Source organism: Lissotriton vulgaris, chromosome 6 (genome assembly GCF_964263255.1).
Source record: "Lissotriton vulgaris chromosome 6, aLisVul1.2, whole genome shotgun sequence".
Taxonomy (NCBI): Eukaryota; Metazoa; Chordata; class Amphibia; order Caudata; family Salamandridae; genus Lissotriton; species Lissotriton vulgaris.
The window spans coordinates 72,705,718-72,727,254 of record NC_141694.1 but is presented as its reverse complement, the minus strand read 5'-3'; positions in this window follow the sequence as shown (position 1 = coordinate 72,727,254).

Below are 21,537 nucleotides of genomic sequence, written 5' to 3'. Positions count from 1 at the left end.
CAAGGGTGACAACTTTTGTATGAAAATAAGCAGTTTTTGGATGTTGGTGTGAAGAATATCCTGGTTTTAATCTGATTATCCTCAATATAGATGGTTATATCCAGAAGGTCAAGTTCTTTATTGTCTGCACTGCAGGCAAATTTTAAACAGCGGACTCTGGTGTTGATCCATATAAGGAAGTTCTTCAGACTCTCATGGGTGCCTTCCCAGATCATGACTATGTCGTCTATGTAGCTTTTCCAAAAGCGTATCATAGAGACAAACGGGTTAGAGATGTTCTGTAAGTATGAATCTTCAAAATTGCTTACGTAGAGCTCGGCCACGCTTGGGGCAAAGGTGCTGCCCATTGATGTTCCGTGACATTGTTGGTACATAGTGTCCTCGTATTCAAAGTAGTTCTCAGTGAGGGCTGTTCGACAGCATTCCAAGACAAAGTGTCTTGGTGTCTGGAAATCCCATTGTTCCTTAAAAAGAAGTGTTTCTAGGGTCTCCAAAGTCTCTTGTTGGGGAGGCTCGTATATAAACTTTCTACGGCCAGTCCCACTAGGAGCATCTTTTCGTCTGCAAAAGTCTGGTCCAGTAGAAGGTTTAGCAGGTCCCGGGTATCTTTTAGATATGTTGGTGATTTTTGTACCAGCGGTCCCAGGTATTGATCAGCGAATTGTGAAAGTGGGTCTAAAACTGAACCAATACCTGAGACAATGGGACGTCCTGCTGGTGGTCTACGCTCCTTGTGTATTTTGGGGAGTGAGTAGAAGTAGGGGACTTTAGGCGAGTTAGTTCTTAAAAAATCTGCCTCATTCCTTGAATTCCAATCATTTAATTCTGCTTCGTCTACTGTTAGTTCTATGGTTCTCTGTATTCTTTTGGTTGGATCTGTGGTAATTAATTTGTAATATTTTCTGTCTGAAAGGAGTTCTTGGCACTGTTAATCATAGTCTACTTTTCTAAGTAGGACTATTCAACCTCCTTTATCAGCTGGCTTGAGTACAAGATTCTCATGTTGTCTGAGTTCATCTAGTGCCCATTGTTCTGAACTTGTCACGTTCATGAAAAGTTTTTTGACGTGTTTTCCCATATCTTCTACTTCCTTCATGATGGCATGTTCAAATGTTTGTATTTCTATTGGTATTTAGTCATTTAGAGGGCAGAAGGTCGATTTCCGTCGTAATGTAGTGTCACCTGCCTTTGCTGGTTCTTCCTTGTTGTTAAAGAAGAAATGTTAGTTTCCTGCAGAACTCGACCATCTCACATTGCAGTTTAAAGATATCTGGTGGTGGTGTAGGTGCATGACCTAAGCCTTTGTTAAGGACATTCTCTTGTTCTTCAGTCAAAGTGATATCAGTAAGGTCGACTATAAGCGTGTCGTTCTGGTATTTCTTTTGTCATGCTGCTGGTGTGGACTTGTCGCTCTTGGTCCGTCCATGTCACTCCTTTTCTCCTTCCTCTTTGGCTGGCCTGGCCCCTCCCAAAAAAGGTGGTTTTTGCATACAGTGAGGACCCATCATTGGTCCCACTGGTGGTGGTCCTTGGAAATAGGAGTTCATCCATTCTTGATATTTCATCGTGAAAGGTTGGAAGGGAGAAGGTGTTTTTTCTCCATACTGTGGTATGCGCCATGTGTTGGGTCTACAGCGTAGTTGGCGTCTGTTCTGTCCTCTGTTCCTCCGTTGAGCTGGTGTTTCGTCACTGCTCCAGTCTGAGCCTTCTGTGGAGAAGCCTCCACTTGAGTCATTATCAGATGTTTGGTCAGGTGCCTTGCAGTCATCTTTAACCCCTTGCCCGCGGCCGGAATTCCAGTCCTGTGCTGGACATTCTGATCGCGGGTGTGGTCATGACGGCCCCCAGCCGTCATCAGCACACGAGCACTGTGTGCCATGACGGCTAGGGGCCGTCATCAGCATCAAAGGGGTTAATGTAGGTATGCATCTTCTCTATTGATTAATGTTTTAAGTCCTTTCCTAGTTTTAGTATTTTATTTTGTGGTAAGTACTCCTTATTTCTTATTCATTTCACGATTGATCTCCGCTAATCGTTTTTTGCATACTGAAATATGGACCATGGTTTTCAGTTTGGCCTCACTTATTTGTATCTTCATTGTGAGTGCTTCTGTTATTCTTGTTGCTGTCTTTATGATCAAGACAAGGTAGTCTCAAGTACACTTCCATGAAATAGCTGACCAGTCTTCCGAAAGGCTATGTCCTGGAGGAATATGCGTGGGGTATTGTGTACCCAGAGGCCTTTAGGTGCAGCATTTGCGCGGAGGAACTCCGTCATAACTATTTCATGGATGGCGGTTATTACTTGTTCTTTTTTGATTTCTGAAAGTTCATCCCTGTCATTTGTTTGCGCTATGGTTTGGGTCAAATCACTCTTTTTTAGCATGGAGGGTAACAAGAGAATTGCTTTTATTTCTTCTGTTGAATAACTTAGGCCTAAGTTTCTGCCATCTTCATTTTCCGTGATTGAAATTAATTATATAGCCTTTGAATATCCAGACCAATTTGGTGGCGATTAAAAGAGGGGTTTACCAACACGGGTGGTAGACTTCAATTCTATTGTTCTCCCGCAGCTGTCCGCAGCTCAAATCATATCCTATCAAGAGGGGGGAGGAGAAGGAAGTGGTAGTGATCCATTCGACTTCCTTGTCACAATATTAAATATCAAAAGGGGGAAAGAAGCGTAGTGTTTTTATCTAGGAACCTGAACTGATACTACCAGTTTATGCCCTTACACGGCTATAATCAATAGATACCCCTATAATGGCATAAGAAGCAGATCCATATTTCAGTAAATCGCCCTTGCAGCCCAAGGCATGGCAAAAGCTACTTCCTTAGATTCCTAGAAAGCACAACGAGTTCTTTCAACATGCCAAACCTCCATTAACCTGGGAAATCCCCGCTTGCTTTGTTTTGATTTGTAATAGAACTCCTGCGAGCACTGTAAGAACGTTGAGTTCTTAGTGACATCTTTATTGACGTCTTATGTCCAAACCTTACGTCAAACTCGGCACCTTTCAGGTATACCAACGTTGCCTTAAGCAAACACACGGTGGTGGTTCTGGAGCAGAGCAGCTAAACTACTTGCCGAGAGCCTAGCAGACGCGGAGAGCCCACGGATTCTGCCCCTCCTCTTTTACGCGCTGAGAAAGACGCTGTCTTTTCTCCTGCAGAGAAAATCCAGCTCCGGCGTTTCCAGCCTACCCTTGCGGGTGACTGGGATATCGAGTCCTGAGAGAGAGATACCAGACCTCCTACATTCTATTCCCAAGGTACAGTGCTGACTAAACCCTTTGAGAGAATTCTTGAGTCAGATTCTTGGCAAAAACCTACTTAACTTAAACTGCTACTTACTTACTCCTTCCCACATATTAGGCTTAGGTCGGGTACACGTATTTTAGAAGCACCAGTTGAGCACATTAGCCTATGTAAATATGTATATATATTTTATCCATTTTAAAGTGTCTTATGGCTAAGAAACCATATCAATGCTTTTACAGTATTATTTCATAATAAATATAATTATACTCCTTTTACTGTACGTACTTTACTTTGCATTAAGTATTGCAATTGTGGCAATTCATTTCTCTTGCATGAGAAGGAAGACTGCTCAATAAATAATACGGTTTATTGAAAACGCCCATCTCTCTATTCTCTGCACTCTGGTGAAACTAAGTATGCACATCTGACTGAGTGAAATAGCTGTCTATTGTTTCACACGACTCTAGAGATTGACTCTTATTCTGAGGGAGCAAAGTTGTCATGTTTATGCGGTTGTCGAAAGCTGAATCCCTTCTCGTCTGAGCCAGGGAAGCTGATCACTTCCTATTCAGTCAAGAAAGCTTCCAGTGACCTCTGAGCTAGCTGGTGCAAACCTAAATTAAGTCTAACATAGTCAGTAGAGACCTAGATGACCTCAGTCCTACTTTTACACTGCTGTTTATGTTATTCCAATGCGCAGGGCCTATAGGGAAAATAGCAACTACACTACATGGCGCCCATTGTTTGGTAAGGCGATAAAACTAACGCAAGACGTTAGAGTAACTCAGTGGTGCTTTTTCACGCAGACCCTTTCTCCCGTAAATACTCCAATAGACGTCTGGAGTGGGTGAAAGGGTAAAATCTGCCAGAACTTAGTAGGAAGAGATTCCTATGTAGAGTTTCTGGTTTAGTCAACGTTGAAGGATACAGTGTTCCAAAATATTGTGCACCTAATATTTTGTCTCCTTGAAACTTGATCTGCTATAAAAACCTTTCTGACATTAAAATGCCAGGGAGTGAAGACGAAAGGGAAGAAGCTAGATTAGCAGCCCGACTAATGGAGGATGACACGAGTCTCCTACAGAATGACCAGAATGCTATCCTCATTCCGGTCAACATAAGAAAAACTATAACTTTAAAACTTATAGAAAACGGACTGACACCACGAGTTTGTACAGTCATTTTCGTGATAGAGGCACACGAATATCGGCAGACAGAGGTATTCTATACATGGATAAACTTTCTAGCGGCAAACGCTACAACACACTATTACAAAATAGAGGAACCACCGGAAGAATACACACCTTTCGAGGATATTGAAATACCACTAAATTACCAAGAGCACCTGCTCTGGTTTAAACGTGCCCTAAAACATAATGATCACATCACCAGGCTCGGTCCACTGGGTAGACCAGGAGCAACGTGGCCACTTCTAGCCAGCTACACACCACATCCTGACATTGATAAAATGTCAGACAAGGAACTTTTAGTCCAGCTAAAATTACTAATTAAAATTCACAGACAGTTAGTCCAATATGTAATACGGACTGCAACAGTCCAACCAGCTGTTAATATTCTACAGCTGACCCCTCATCAGGGGAACACAAATAAAATTACACCACAGAACATACAATCATGTCTAGGAAAAACTCCCGCAAAACGGGAACAAATTCCTTTTTGGTTAGCACAGAAAATTACTCAAATAGAGGCAGTATTCCCTAATACTACCCCTATTGAGAAACACAGAATTCTGACCATCTGCCTTCCAATGGGGGTCGCACCACATGTGGAGGACTGTGACACTTGGGGCACAGTCTTTGCTTCCATTTACACAAAAACACATGGTGTTTCGTCTCTGGCGGTAATACCAGATGTGCTAAAACAAATTCAAAATGAATACGGTCCAGAACCTGCTTTAACTCTTGGTATGAAATTACTGAAAGACTTCAAGCAGGTCTCGGCTATATTATTAGCCAACATAAAAAGAGAAGCAGCATCTGTGGCGATCCGCCAAAAATTGAAAGAAACAGATAAAACAGATCGACCAATTGAGCTTGCCAGAATCATAGAAAAATGCTATGAAGAATTAGGTAGAGATAGTTTGGGTGGGAAACCAGTAAAACCCCAACTACTTGAAAATCCTGAAAAGATATTTATTAAAAATAATCTAAACACTCCAAAAAAGAGCTGGGATGGAAATAAACAGTCCACTCCCAAAGAAAAAGGTTTCCAGTCCAGAGGAAGGTCTCCTCAGCGGAGAGTAAGAGCTCCGAACCGAGAACACCAGTCTCCCCAAAGGGAGCCCTCTGAAAAAAGATACAACCTTAGAAATAGGGATAATTTGAAAAAGCCTGATAGATATCAAGATATTGATACACGTCCCTCTCGATCTTTTTCGCAGAAATCGGAAAGAAGAGGACGGTCAGAACACAGGGAAGAGCATGTCAAGTCCAAAGACAAGGAACCTGCTCAAAGTAAAAAATTACAATTTCCAAAAAAGAAGGTAGCCAGTATTAAAATAATCGAACATGCCGAGGATACTGAGGACACAGCTGAAAAACGGAGAATGGGCACAGACAATGCTGGACAGCGCAGCAGAAATCACCATAGCTCGCAAGATCCTGATGAATCATCTGGAGACAGTGGACACGAATGAATACATTCAGGTGGAAACTGCAGATACCAGAGTTAGCGAACCTCATAAAATATACGAAATAACATTGCGTCTAGAGGGAGATAAGACTAGGAAGGTAAGGGGTCTGTTTTGGGATAACCTCTCAAAAGGCTATGACATCCTGTTAGCCGAGAAAGATTGGCCTCCAGAGTTTGTCAGGGAGTGCCCTCATGACGAAGAAATGATTATGCCTGCCTTCTCAAATCATATTCCAATACATAGAAAATATATATATGCCAGAAAATGGGATGGGATGAGGACTCTCCTCCTCACAAAATCCAGTTAAAAAGTCAACCAACTGCACAAAGGCAGTACCCAATAAAGCAAGAAGCTAAAAAACAGGTTAGGGAGATCTTAGATCAACTTGAATACCAAGGGGTGATTGAAACATGCACCTCTCAAATGAACAATCCTTTGTTTCCTATCTCCAAACCAGACAATTCATATCGTCTAGTCTTGGACTACAGACACCTTAACTCATGTTGCAAAACATTTGCGGTACAAAATTCGCAAAGTGCGGCACTAATGAATAGCATAGTTCTCAAAAAATACAAAACAACATTAGACATCTCTAATGGATTCTTTTGTCAAAATATCGCACCGGAAAGCAGGTATTTAACCGCTTTCTCAATAATGGGGTCACAGAAAAATTTCTGTCGACTCCCACAGGGATTCAAGAATAGCCCAGGATTATTTTCAGCAAGAGTAACAGAGTTACTATAAATGTATGATGATGAGGCATTATCTTATGTCGATGACATCTATCTCACAGACGACGACTTGGATACTCACTTGAAAAGAGTGAATACCATAATACTTGGGTTTGCAGCAGAGGGTTACAAATTCAACTTTAAAAAGTCACGAATTGCCCATCTAACTGTCCTATTTTTAGGATACGAATTATCAAGTGAAGGCAAAAGCCTAGCAGACAACAGAGAAGTGGAGAAGTGTGGCTCAGTGGTTAGAGGCGGCAGACCCGGAAGCTGGGATCGACCGTGGACCAGGGTTCGATTCCCCGCCTCAGCGGGTCTCGGGCTCAAAATTCCACGGCCTCGATAATTCTCTCTCCGGTGCCTACTCGACTCACGGGGTCTCACTCCGCAACTCTGGGCAATAGCTTGCTTAATCTCCACTACGGCCCCTCGCGGCGGGATGCCTGGCTTTCACCCTGTGGACACCCTGCCGGGGCCTCTCACAGGGGAATACCAGGACGGGTTCCCTAAGCAAGCGCCAGGATGCCCTTTGGGTGACAGGTTGTGCTATATAAGTACACCTACATTTACTAGTGCGCTTTACTCCAAGCACCAAAAACGCTGAAGAACTTACAATCGATACTAGGCTTCCTGAATTTCGGAAGAACTTACATTCTAAATTATGCTGAGAGGGTTAAACCTCTCTAGGAATTAATAAAACCTGATTTCAAACCAATAAATTGGACTCAAAAACACACAGAAATTTTGAGATCACTGCAAACAGACATGTTAGATAAAACAAAATTAGAAACGCGCGACAATACAGGCAATCTTGTAATCCGAGTCATCCCAGGAAGATGCGGATTCACGTACATGACCTCTAATGAGGGAGAAACGGTACCCATAGCTTACAAATCACACTTGTACACAAAAAGCAGAAAAAACATTCAGTCTTACAGAAAATACTGTAAAGGCAGTTCAGACAGCTATAGCAAAAGAAAGAACCCTAGCCCAAGGCAAAAGAATAACTGTTTTTCCAGCAGAATCAGCCTTTGAGGCACTATTCAGCCCAGTTAATTTAAAAACGGTGGCACTGGATCCAAAATGGATACAGCGGGAAAATTCTCTTGCTGCAGAAGATGTGACATACTATTTTGTCCTGAACATGAAAAAACTGATTTGAAATATGAAGAAGAATATCCTCTGTCAATCGAAATTCTGCCTCTCCAACAGTACTCTTGTATAATCTATACAGACAGATTTGTACAGCATTACAATGTAGAAGATAAATCCTACAATGCAGCCTGCGCGATCGTTTAAGGTCGCTGGCTCTGCGGTAAATTCAGACCGAAAATAACAAAAACTGAATCACTAAGAAACTGTTCGGCTCAGCGAGCTGAAATCAGATCTTTAAAGATGGCGCTTGAAAATGCTGAACGTGAATTCCCGACACTAATAGTGTGCGATTCGCATTTCTGTGTCAAATCTTAAAATAATGATTTGCAGAACTGGGTTCAAAACGATTACAAAGATGACACAGGTGCCACAATCAAGCATAAAATGCTTTGGAAACAGGTAGTTCTTTTACAGAAAAAACTACAAAAGACTCACGTGACACACACTCTGAGTCATCAACGTGATGGCGTTCACGTTGCAGGGAATTCATTGGCTAATACAGCCAAAGCAGAAGCTACTAAACCGGCTTCCGTAGCCACAAAAAAGTGTTCAGAAAAATACATAGACGGGGAACCAATGCTGGGGGTAAAAACGTCTTCAAAAGGCAACTGTGCAGCACATTCACAGTGGATGATTTGTAATTCGCTAAAACTGAACGGAGAGAAAACCGAAGTCTTGATCTTTGGAGGTGACCAGGATGCCTGGTCAACTGACTGGTGGCCCCCTTCCCTTGGAGAGTGCCCACGCCCCACTAAATCCGCACGGAATTTGGACGTGTTGATCGACACCTCTCTTGCTATGGACCAGCAGGTAAATAGAACAGTCGCTACCTGCTGGGGTATCATCAAGACCCTGAGGAAAATCACTCACTACCTCTCTCTGAAAGCCCGGAAACAGACTGTAGTGGCCCTTGTCACGTCCCGCTTAGATTACTGTAGTACACTCTACTCGGGTATCAACCTAGGCCTCATACAACGCCTGCAGACTATACAGAATGTGGCAGCCAGGTTCGTTCTTGACATCCCTGTTTGCTCATATGCCACCCTAGCCAATCAATCAATCAATCAATCAATCAAGGGCATTTATAGAGCGCACTACTTACCCGGAGGGTCTCAAGGTGCTTGGGGGAGGGGGGGTGCTGCTACTGCTCGAACAGCCAGGTCTTGAGCTTCTTCCTGAAGGAGAGGTGGTCTTGGGTCAGGCGCAGGTCGGTCGGGAGGGAGTTCCAGGTCTTGGCGGCCAGGTAGGAGAAGGACCTTCCTCCTGTTGTCGTTCTTCGGATGCGGGGGATGGCGGCAAGGGCGTGACTGGCTGATCGGAGATGGCGTTTGGGAGCGTAGAAGTTGATGCGGTTGTTGAGGTAGTTCGGGCCTGATCGTGTAGGGTTTTGAGTGCGTGGGTGAGGAGCCGGAAGGTGATTCTTTTGTTGACGGGGAGCCAATGTAGGCCTCTCAGTTGTCGGGAGATGTGGCTGTGTCGTGGGATGTCGAGGATGAGTCTGGCTGAGGTGTTCTGGATCCACTGGAGTCTCTTCTTTAGCTTGGCGTGGTTCCGGCGTAGAGGGCGTTGCCGTAGTCCAGTCGGCTGGTGACGAGGGCCTGGGTGACCGTCTTCCTGGTCTTGGTGGGGATCCACCGGAAGATCTTCCGTAGCATGCGCAGGATGTTGAAGCACGACGAGGAGACGGCGTTGACTTGTCTGGTCATGGAGAGGGAGGAGTCCAGGATGAAGCCCAGGTTGCGTGCGTGGTCTGTCGGTTTGGGTGCGGTGCCCAGGGCGGGGGGCCACCAGGAGTCGTCCCAGGCGGAGGGCGAGGAGCCCAGGATGAGGACTTCCGTCTTGTCTGAGTTCAGTTTCAGGCGGCTGGTCGTCATCCACTCGGCTACGTCTTTCATCCCTTCATGAAGGTTGGCTCTGGCGGCGGCAGGGTCGTTGGTCAGGGAGAGGATCAGCTGGGTGTCGTCAGCGTAGGAGATGATGTTGAGGTTGTGTTGGCGTGCGATGGTCGCGAGGGGGCTCATGTAGACGTTGAAGAGGGTGGGGCTCAGCGAGGATCCTTGAGGGACGCCGCAGAAGACTTCGGTGGCCTCTGACTTGTACGGTGGTAGACGGACTCTCTGTGTTCTTCCGTCGAGGAAGGAGATGATCCATTCCAGTGCCTTCTTATCTTATCTTATCTTATGCGGAATTTGTTAAGCGCACGGTCACCCAGGGGTTTCATGGCGCTGAAGAAACAGATGGTAGATGATAAATGAAGAGACAGATGGAACAGTGCTCTAACCGTGCGCTTGTTTGAATAGCCAGGTCTTCAATGCTCTTCTGAACTCTGTCAGCTTGGTACAGTTCCGAATAGACAAGGGCAATGAGTTCCAGGTTTTTGGGGCAAGGTATGCGAAACAAGATCCGCCAAGTCGTTTCTTTTTAAAAATGTCGGCACCGTGAGGAGGGACAGATGGAGGGCCTTGAAAATTATGCAGCCTGTCTTAAAGGTAATCCGATGGGCTATGGGGAGCCAGTGGAGGGAGGCCAACAAAGGTTTGGCTGACTTCCTGCGATTGCTCTTGAATATTAATCTGGCCGCTTGATTTTGAACAATCTGCAGGCGTTTGGCGATGACGAGGGGAAGGCCCCGGTAGATAGAGTTGGAAAAATCTAATCGTGAGAGAACCAATGCGAGTACCACCTGGATGAGAGCGGAATGGGTCAGCAGATGGGCGAATTTCTTAATCTTTCTGAGCTGAAAGAAACAGGAGGAGATCACTGGTCCGGCCTGGGTTTTCAGTGAGAGGTCGGCACAGAGAGTGAACCCAAGGCTTTTTACTGACTGGGAGGGGGATGGGGGGGTGCCCATTGAGGAAGGCCAGAAGTGGGGGCCCCAACTGAGTGCGCTGTTGCTAGGGAGTACCAGCTCAGTCTTTCCTGGATTCAGCTTAAGATGGTTCTGATCCATCCAGCCCCGAATGTGCAGCATGGTCTTTTGAAATTCCTCGATGGAATCCGGAGAGTTGAGGGGGAATACCACCTGCAGATCGTCTGCATAGTTGTAAATATTAACTTTTCTATTTTTTAGGGAGTGCAGTAGGAGTTTGAAGTTTTAAATTAAAAAGAAGGGGAGACAATGAGGAGCCCTGTGGGACACCGCAAGTGGTGGTCTTCTCCTGGATTCCGACGTTGCTGAGGCGCTGCACTAGGGTGCGGTGGCAGACAGTGTCGAATGCCGCGGAGAGGTCTAGGAGGATTAGGGCCGCTGTTTCTCCGTTGTCCATCAGGGCTCGGATGTCATCGGTGGCAGCGATGAGGGCGGTCTCGGTGCTGTGGTTGGCTCGGAAGCCAGACTGTGAGGGGTCGAGGGATCCATTCGTCTCGAGGAAGGCAGCCAGGAAGAGTCTGCATTGGCTTCCAATTCAGGCTAGGATCTCCTTTAAGATCCTATGCTTTGTCTATGGGGCGTTATGTGGTGACGGATCGGAAGACATACGGTCTCTCGTAGTCCTCTACACTCCCCGTAGAGACCTACGCTCCTCGAGTAAAAATCTTCTAACTATACCCCGGGCGCGGAAAGTCAGGTGGGGCGGAAGGGCCTTTTCTGTTTTGGCCCTGAGGCTGTGGAACACTCTTCCTGTGGAATTAAAATCACAACCCTCTATCGGTTCTTTCAGGAAGGCATTAAAAACATGGCTTTTCGCAGAGGCATATCTGTAAGTTGGTTTCCGGTACATATGCTTTCTTTATTTCTGTTAGGCGCCTTGATGCCCACGGGCTAAGTTTGCGCAATACAAGATGCCCTTCATTCATTCATTCATTCATTACCCGTGAACTATCCACTCAATTATACATACGTAATAGACGCAAACTCCGTTCCTTTTGCTCAAATCCCTGGAGTGGGGGATAGGGTAATTCCAAACATGAACAGGAGAATCCTATTAATAGCAGACACACACATGGGTGAAGGTCCGAGGCACAAACAGATGAAGGAATCTCTGACAGAATTACAATCAGAATACTGGTGGCCGGGGATGAGCCTGCAACATTATAAATTTGCAAAAAGCTGCCCAGACAGAGATCGCAGTAACGAGCCAACCATGGCTTTGACAAACTGTTGCTTTCGTTGATATGTAAAGCCATTTCTTATGATCTTGTTATTGATCTTACAAACGACATCAATGATGAAAAATACGTAAATGTAATATATTTGTGGTTTTGAGATAATGATTGAAGAATAAACAGAATGGTATAAAGAAAAAAATATTTTTTGTAGTGCGTACCAGAGTCCTAGTGATTCACGGCACTAGGCCACATAAATTTTTTCAATATTAGTTGGCAGGCACTAATCTGGTACAGCACACGTATCGTCAGAAAAGATTTAAGCCACAGCAAAAACCACGAGTGCAGCACCCTTCTTCATTCATATAGTTTCATACTGCACCCCAAGGGTACTTGCACCAAATTGAAAATGTCTTTCGACTCAATCGCCTCAATTACTGATAACCGTGCGAACACAAAGGCCTATACAGCAGATGAGGCCAGTCAAATATACAAACTTATCAAAGAAGCAAAGACTTTTGACACACAAGGAGGATCAGTTCAACAACAACTAAAGCAACTTGAATATTTAACTAGACGGGAATTGAATCAACGTTTGCATGCAACAACCTTAATCCAATACCATCGGGTTAGAAGGATTCCTAGAGGTCTCAGATTGGCCATTCGACCCATGTTATACAGACTCAACAACAATCCAAAATTTATGGAAAAATGGTTCGAGATCTTAAATAAGTGCTCCTTGCACCTAATTCTGTTGTTAGTTGAAGAACTCGCCAAAACGATAAAAGATCTAGAGGAAGAAATTTTTAATATAAAACGGGAATTATCTGAACGATTGGAAGAGACACAATGGGCAAGAATTTTGGAAGACACCAATACACGTCTTGATAAATATGGAAAAGAATTGCAGGAAACTAAGCTACGCAAGTTTAAGCACGATACCATCGATTATAAGCTTAATGAAACATATACGTGGCCAGAAGTTTATGCTAAAAGGAGGTTCACTGGCAAGAAACAACAGCCAGCCTCTTCAGATGAGAGTGTGGTAGGTATCTGATAGTGAGCTGAGCACCACAAGACAACCTATTGCATCCCAACCATCGCAAAGAACAGGTCAGACCACTGATTCCATGGAGATCACACCTGGGACCTCATCGATTGCTTTTTTAGAGAAGGATCTGCCATCCAGCAGACCACCAGATTTACCTTCGACACAACAAGAAAGAAGACGAGAAGAGGACAAGGAAAAAGAAAGGGAGAAAGAGAAGGAGAGAGAACAGCTAAAAAAAACGTCACTGCGGAGTCAGACCAAAAACTTGTCATAAACATCTCCAACTATTCGCTCTCGGATTTTGAAGAAAAACTTTTGAGCAAAGGAATCTTTTTTGTCAGAACGTATCAGTCAAATGAATTGGAAACAGAAATATCTTTCTTTAAATTTATGAGAGTTCTGAGACTGAAGTATTTCTTTACGGTTTTGAACCCAATAGAAAATTTGGATGAAACAGATAGACCATTCAAACCTAAAAGCAACTTCATGGCACCAACGTCTCATAAAAGTTTGGACATCTTTGAAATCTTAGTGAAAGCAGATTTAAGTAAAATTCATTACAAAAGGAAATTGAACAATTTGACAAGGGCAGAACAAAGCGCTATTCAATGATTAGCAAGAAATGACAATATTGCAATACAAAAAGCAGACAAGGGAGGAGGACTTGTGGTAATGGACTCTTCTTTTTACAAACAAAAAGGCGATGAACATGTGAATGATGCAAATACCTATGCTCAACTTGAACAAGACCCAATGACTAGTATTGTTCAGAATTTGGATGAAATACTGAATAATGCTGAAGAACTGAATTGGATAGATAATAACACCAAGCGGTACCTCAAGCAGATCTACCCAAGGAGACCGAAAATTTACTTTTTGCCTAAGGTGCATAAAAACATCGAAAATCCACCCTTCAGGCCGATAGTATCAGGTTGTTCGTCTATTTTTGAAAATCTGGGCATTTTTATCGATGCACACATGCAACCATTCATTCAAAATTGGCCAACCTATTTACAAGACACATCAGACTTCCTCAGAAGTCTGGCGAATATCAATACAACAGGATGTAGGGAATGGACCCTTTGTACCATAGACGTCACTTCGTTGTATACATCTATACCGCATAAGCAAGGGATAGAGGCCATGGAGTGGGCTCTCTTCAGAACAGACACACCCAATGAGCTAAAGATACTACTATTGCAACTACTGGAATTTTGCCTTTTCAACAGTTATTTTCTCTGGCAAGACAAGTACTACAATCAATTGACAGGTACAGCTATGGGTTTTCCAGGGGCATGTATATATGCCAACATCTACATGGCAAAATTTGAGTTGGATTACATCATAGAGGACCCAACTTGGCAGCAAGGTCTGATTTACTACAAGCGCTATATAGATGATATTTTCATCATATGGAAACGTCCAAAAGCTGAACTACTACATAACATTCATAGTCTGAATCTTGTGGACCCAAGGATCCAATTCACATATAATGCAAGCAATACAGCATTACCATTTTTGGATGTTCTTGTCGAAATTAAGGATGACTCTATCCAGACTAAACTATACAAAAAAGTAACGGACAAGAACACTGCGTTACTATACAGCAGTTTTCACCCAGCCAACTTGATAAATAATTTGCCAGTATCTCAATTCATGAGGATTAAACGCATATCTTCTAATACGGAACAATGTGACAAGAGTCTAAATGATCAAAAACAGCGGTATCTTGACAGGGGTTATCCAAAAAAACTACTGGAAGCACACCTTGAAAAAATAAAAGCAATACCGAGAACAGAACTCCTTACTAAGAAACCGAAAAATTCAAGCACCAGAATGGTTTTCGTGTCCAAATATTCAACTGCTTCTAGGGACATAAAAAGAACAATATCAAAAAGATGGGAGATTCTATTAGCAGAAAAAGACTTTGGAACATTGTTCAATGAACGACCATTATTTGCATATAAAAGAGCCCAAAATCTTAAGGAACTTCTCAATAAACCAACTCCATTGCAACAAGAACTGGCCTACAAAGGAACTACGAGATGCTTCAACTGCAAAAATTGTAATAATGTAATTCCAGGGAACATTTTGCAGCACCCACGGACTGGAGAAAAAATAATGCTTAGACATTCCACAAACTGCGACTCAGAACATGTAGTTTACTCGATCAAATGCCCGTGTGGGCTATTATATATTGGCAAAACTGATAGAAAGATGAAACTAAGACTTTCTGAGCATAAGAGCGCATACGAAACAAAAATTTAACGTCACCTCTGGCGCAACATTAGATTGACAAAAACCACAATATAGCTCAGCTTCGCTTTCAAATTATAGAATTGATACCTCAGAGACTAGGAATGGACAACGCCAAGGTACTACTACAAAGAGAAGTCTACTGGATCCGTAAATTACAGACAATGGCCCCTCTTGGATTAAATGATAAGATAGAAATGGCATGCTTTCTTTAAAGTCTAGGCGAGTAGAGATCCTCAAATTTAGCAAAATGCACACTATAGAACATGCGATTTTCCGCAAAGGTATAGCGTTTTAATTGAATATATTCTATAGTAATGAGATGTGACGCATTTACACTGTTACACTGTTAAACCTATCTTTTGAAATATGTCTATATTGTAAATAGGCAGGAATTAAATCACAGAAATTGGTTTGTTTAGACCTTAGGTCTCGTCCTATAACAGCAAGATAAAATTGTTACCTTTTCCCTCAATAGCACACATAAGTTAAAATAAACAGGATAGATGTTAGATTGATTTCGGTATTATGGAGGAGTCAAAACAAAAGCTTTGATCATAGAACACAAATTCTGAATTCAACATATGTTTGATGTAACAGCATAAAATCCCTTCATACATATCGGCTAAGAAAAGTTTCTTCGACCAACCATCATATACGTGTGTTCAGATTCTTATAGAGCATCTTCTGTCAAACAGCTCAAATGAGCTGACTTTGTATCAAATCACCGTTGTTTATGTTGAGTACGTTTAAGACGCATAAAGTATTTTTGATACTAATAGGAAAGCCGATCAACAATACGTTTGTCTTCATTCTTCATAGAGAACCATATATCAACAGTTTAAAAGAACGGACCTTATGTCAAATCACTGTTGTTCTTGTCGAGCGCATTTAAGACACATAAAGTTTTTTCGTTACGAACAGGGAAGCCGATTAACTAGGCGGTTCGTCTTGAGTCTGTTGTCGCTGTCTACTTTTGACAAGTGGACAGCTGAAATAGGTGAAGGACTTGCGCATCCATTAGAGTTTCCGGCCGGTGAGCTAGGTGACGGTTCAACCTTTCTGAATGAGAACATTAAAAATGTCGAACGGTAAGCTTACCTGTAGTAATTTCTTATAAAATATAGTGACTTATCAAGGTGAGAAAGGCAATGATAACAGCCTTCCTATCTTTGTTCTAACAGTATCGTGAAGGGAAACAGTTGCGAGATCGAATCCCCTATGTCTAGACTCGTAGGTAAAGGACGCCGTTTTCCTTGTTAACCCGCTTCATTAATTTGAACTCTTAGAACAGCGTATCGATGGAAGTCATTTGTTTCATTTAGGTTTCCTTCGCGTATACGAGACTTGTTTGATATGCAGGTGAGCCCTGTAATTTTATATTATATTATAAACTAAAATTAAAATTAAATGCCAATAAAACCGAAGTCATCTTCTTCGGGAAGGGCCCCACCCCCGCCCCAGAACTCTGGTGGCCTACGGAGATGGGCCCACCCCCTTCACCCAGTCACTCGGCAAAAAATCTTGGAGTGAGATGGGATGATAATATGTCCTTTACATCCCATATCCAACAAGTGGCCGGATGCTGCCTGAGCAAGCTAAAAAACCTCCGTAAAATTTTAAAACTTCTACCGGTGGGCTGCAGAAAAACAGTTGTCCACGCAACTGTCACCTCACGACTGGATTATGCCAATGGCTTGTACCTTGGCCTCCCTAAATACCTGACTCACAAGCTTCAGGTAGTTCAGAATGCGGCTGCGAGACTGTTACTGCGAATCCCGTTCAAGCAGTCAGTCTCTCCGCATCTTCGAACCCTGCATTGGCTACCAGTTGCCAACAGAACAAAATTCAAAGCGCTGACGCTTGCATTCAGATCTTTGCATGGTTCCTGCCCACAATACCTGAAAAACCGTCTCCCAAGATACTCCCAAAGCCGCGCACTACGGTCTAATGACCGTGTTCTACTGGCTGTCCCACGTGCAAAGAAGGCCCGACTAGGCGGTCGGACCTTCTCAGCGAATGTCTCCGCTTTGTGGAACTCCCTACCACAAGCAATTCAACAAGCTCCAACCGAACCCTGCTTTAAGAAACTGCTAAAGACCTGGCTTTTCACCCAGCCACGCTAGCTCCCCTATCTTTGGCCCAGGTTACCTGTGAACTACTAGCGCCGGGACACCTCCTTGTGAGGTAGCTGTTCGCGCTGTATAAAATCCAGTATTATTATTATTATTATTATATTCAAGAAAACGCATATATGCCACTTGTTGTAATCAGGTTATAAGAATTCTTAAAAAATTATTTTTCTCCATTTATAGATGCGATTTTGACTAACGGACAGGTAACATATTTTTCACTTTCCCACAAACACATCGTAGGAAAGATATCTTTTGGATAGACTTCTCATGATCGTTTATTTTTGGTTTTTTCAGAAATTTGCCTAAAAAAATAATACAAACCACACACAGGCTTCATTTTAGTCTCCGTTATTTAGGTAAGCTCCAGTTTAAAAAAACTCTTGAGGGTTAAATGTTCAAGTATTCAGAGAAATTGATGAGTAATATTCTCCTTATTTGTATGTTTTTTTCAGACCCCCGACGAAGGGGCAATCGCCCCGAAATGCATTGGGTTTTTTCTTTTTCTTTCTTTTTGTAAACCTGTGTTTTGACAAACTGTTGCTTTCGTTGCTATGTAAAGCCATTTGTTATGATCTTGTTATTGATCTTACAAAAGACATCAATGATGAAAAATACGTAAATGTAATATATTTGTGGTTTTGAGATAATGATTGAAGAATAAACAGAATGGTATAAAGAAAAAAATATTTTTTGTAGTGCGTACCAGAGTCCTAGTGATTCACGGCACTAGGCCACATACATTTTTTCGATATTAGTTGGCAGGCACTAATCTGGTACAGCACTCGTATCGTCAGAAAAGATTTAAGCCACAGCAAAAACCACGAGTGCAGCACCCTTCTTCATTCATATAGTTTCATACTGCACCCCAAGGGTACTTGCACCAAATTGAAAATGTCTTTCGACTCAATCGCCTCAATTACTGATAACCGTGCGAACACAAAGGCCTATACAGCAGACGAGGCCAGTCAAATATACAAACTTATCAAAGAAGCAAAGACTTTTGACACACAAGGAGGATCAGTTCAACAACAACTAAAGCAACTTGAATATTTAACTAGACGGGAATTGAATCAGCGTTTGCATGCAACAACCTTAATCCAATACCATCGGGTTAGAAGGATTCCTAGAGGTCTCAGATTGGCCATTCGCCCCATGTTATACAGACTCAACAACAATCCAAAATTTATGGAAAAATGGTTCGAGATCTTAAATAAGTGCTCCTTGGACCTAATTCTGTTGTTAGTTGAAGAACTCGCCAAAACGATAAAAGATCTAGAGGAAGAAATTTTTAATATAAAACGGGAATTATCTGAACGATTGGAAGAGACACAATGGGCAAGAATTTTGGAAGACACCAATACACGTCTTGATAAATATGGAAAAGAATTGCAGGAAACTAAGCTACGCAAGTTTAAGCACGATACCATCGATTATAAGCTTAATGAAACATATACGTGGGCAGAAGTTTATGCTAAAAGGAGGTTCACTGGCAAGAAACAACAGCCAGCCTCTTCAGATGAGAGTGTGGTATCTGATAGTGAGCTGAGCACCACAAGACAACCTATTGCATCCCAACCATCGCAAAGAACAGGTCAGACCACTGATTCCATGGAGATCACACCTGGGACATCATCGATTGCTTTTTTAGAGAAGGATCTGCCATCCAGCAGACCACCGGATTTACCTTCGACACAACAAGAAAGAAGACGAGAAGAGGACAAGGAAAAAAAGAGGGAGAAAGAGAAGGAGAGAGAACAGCTAAAAAAAAACGTCACTGCGGAGTCAGACTAAAAACTTGTCATAAACATCTCCAACTATTCGCTCTCGGATTTTGAAGAAAAACTTTTGAGCAAAGGAATCTCTTTTGTCAGAACGTATCAGTCAAATGAATTGGAAACAGAAATATCTTTCTTTAAATTTATGAGAGTTCTGAGACTGAAGTATTTCTTTACGGTTTTGAACCCAATAGAAAATTTGGATGAAACAGATAGACCATTCAAACCTAAAAGCAACTTCATGGCACCAACGTCTCATAAAAGTTTGGACACCTTTGAAATCTTAGAGAAAGCAGATTTAAGTAAAATTCATTACAAAAGGAAATTGAACAATTTGACAAGGACAGAACAAAGCGCTATTCAACGATTAGCAAGAAATGACAATATTACAATACAAAAAGCAGACAAGGCAGGAGGACTTGTGGTAATGGACTCTTCTTTTTACAATCAAAAAGGCGATGAACATGTGAATGATGCAAATACCTATGCTCAACTTGAACAAGACCCAACGACTAGTATTATTCAGAATTTGGATGAAATACTGAATAATGCTGAAGAACTGAATTGGATAGATAATAACACCAAGCGGTACCTCAAGCAGATCTACCCAAGGAGACCGAAAATTTACTTTTTGCCTAAGGTGCATAAAAACATCGAAAATCCACCCTTCAGGCCAATAGTATCAGGTTGTTCGTCTATTTTTGAAAATCTGGGCATTTTTATCGATGCACACATGCAACCATTCATTCAAAATTGGCCAACCTATTTACAAGACACATCAGACTTCCTCAGAAGTCTGGCGAATATCAATACAACAGGATGTAGGGAATGGACCCTTTGTACCATAGACATCACTTCGATGTATACATCTATACCGCATAAGCAAGGGATAGAGGCCATGGAGTGGGCTCTCCTCAGAACAGACAAACCCAATGAGCTAAAGATACTACTATTGCAACTACTGGAATTTTGCCTTCTCAACAGTTATTTTCTCTGGCAAGACAAGTACTACAATTAATTGACAGGTACAGCTATGGGTTTTCCAGGGGCATGTATATATTGCAACATCTACATGGCAAAATTTGAGTTGGATTACATCATAGAGGACCCAACTTGGCAGCAAGGTCTGATTTACTACAAGCGCTATATAGATGATATTTTCATCATATGGAAACGTCCAAAAGCTGAACTACTAAATAACATTCAAAGTCTGAATCTTGTGGACCCAAGGATCCAATTCACATATAATGCAAGCAATACAGCATTACCATTTTTGGATGTTCTTGTCGAAATTAAGGATGACTCTATCCAGACTAAACTATACAAAAAAGTAACGGACAAGAACACTGCGTTACTATACAGCAGTTTTCACCCAGCCAACCTGATAAATAATTTGCCAGTATCTCAATTCATGAGGATTAAACGCATATCTTCTAATACGGAACAATGTGACAAGAGTCTAAATGATCAAAAACAGCGGTATCTTGACAGGGGTTATCCAAAAAAACTACTGGAAGCACACCTTGAAAAAATAAAAGCAATACCGAGAACAGAACTCCTTAAAAAGAAACCGAAAAATTCAAGCACCAGAATGGTTTTCGTGTCCAAATATTCAACTGCTTCTAGGGACATAAAAAGAACAATATCAAAAAGATGGGAGATTCTATTAGCAGAAAAAGACTTTGAAACATTGTTCAATGAACGACCATTATTTGCATATAAAAGAGCCCAAAATCTTAAGGAACTTCTCAATAAACCAACTCCATTGCAACAAGAACTGGCCTACAAAGGAACTACGAGATGCTTCAACTGCAAAAATTGTAATAATGTAATTCCAGGGAACATTTTGCAGCACCCACGGACTGGAGAAAAAATAATGCTTAGACATTCCACAAACTGCGACTCAGAACATGTAGTTTACTTGATCAAATGCCCGTGTGGGCTATTATATATTGGCAAAACTGATAGAAAGGTTAAACTAAGACTTTCTGAGCATAAGAGTCGCATACGAAACAAAAATTTAACGTCACCTCTGGCGCAACATTGGATTGACAAAAACCACAATATAGCTCAGCTTCGCTTTCAAATTATAGAATTGATACCTCAGAGACTAGGAATGGACAACGCCAAGGTACTACTACAAAGAGAAGTCTACTGGATCCGTAAATTACAGACAATGGCCCCTCTTGGATTAAATGAGAAGATAGAAATGGCATGCTTTCTTTAAAGTCTAGGCGAGTAGGGATCCTCAAATTTAGCAAAATGCACACTATAGAACATGCGATTTTCCGCAAAGGTATAGCGTTTTAATTGAATATATTCTATAGTAATGAGATGTGAAGCATTTACACTGTTACACTGTTACACCTATCTTTTGAAATATGTCTATAGCTTGTAAATAGGCAGGAATTAAATCACAAAAATTGGTTTGTTTAGACCTTAGGTCTCATCCTATAACAGCAAGATAAAATTGT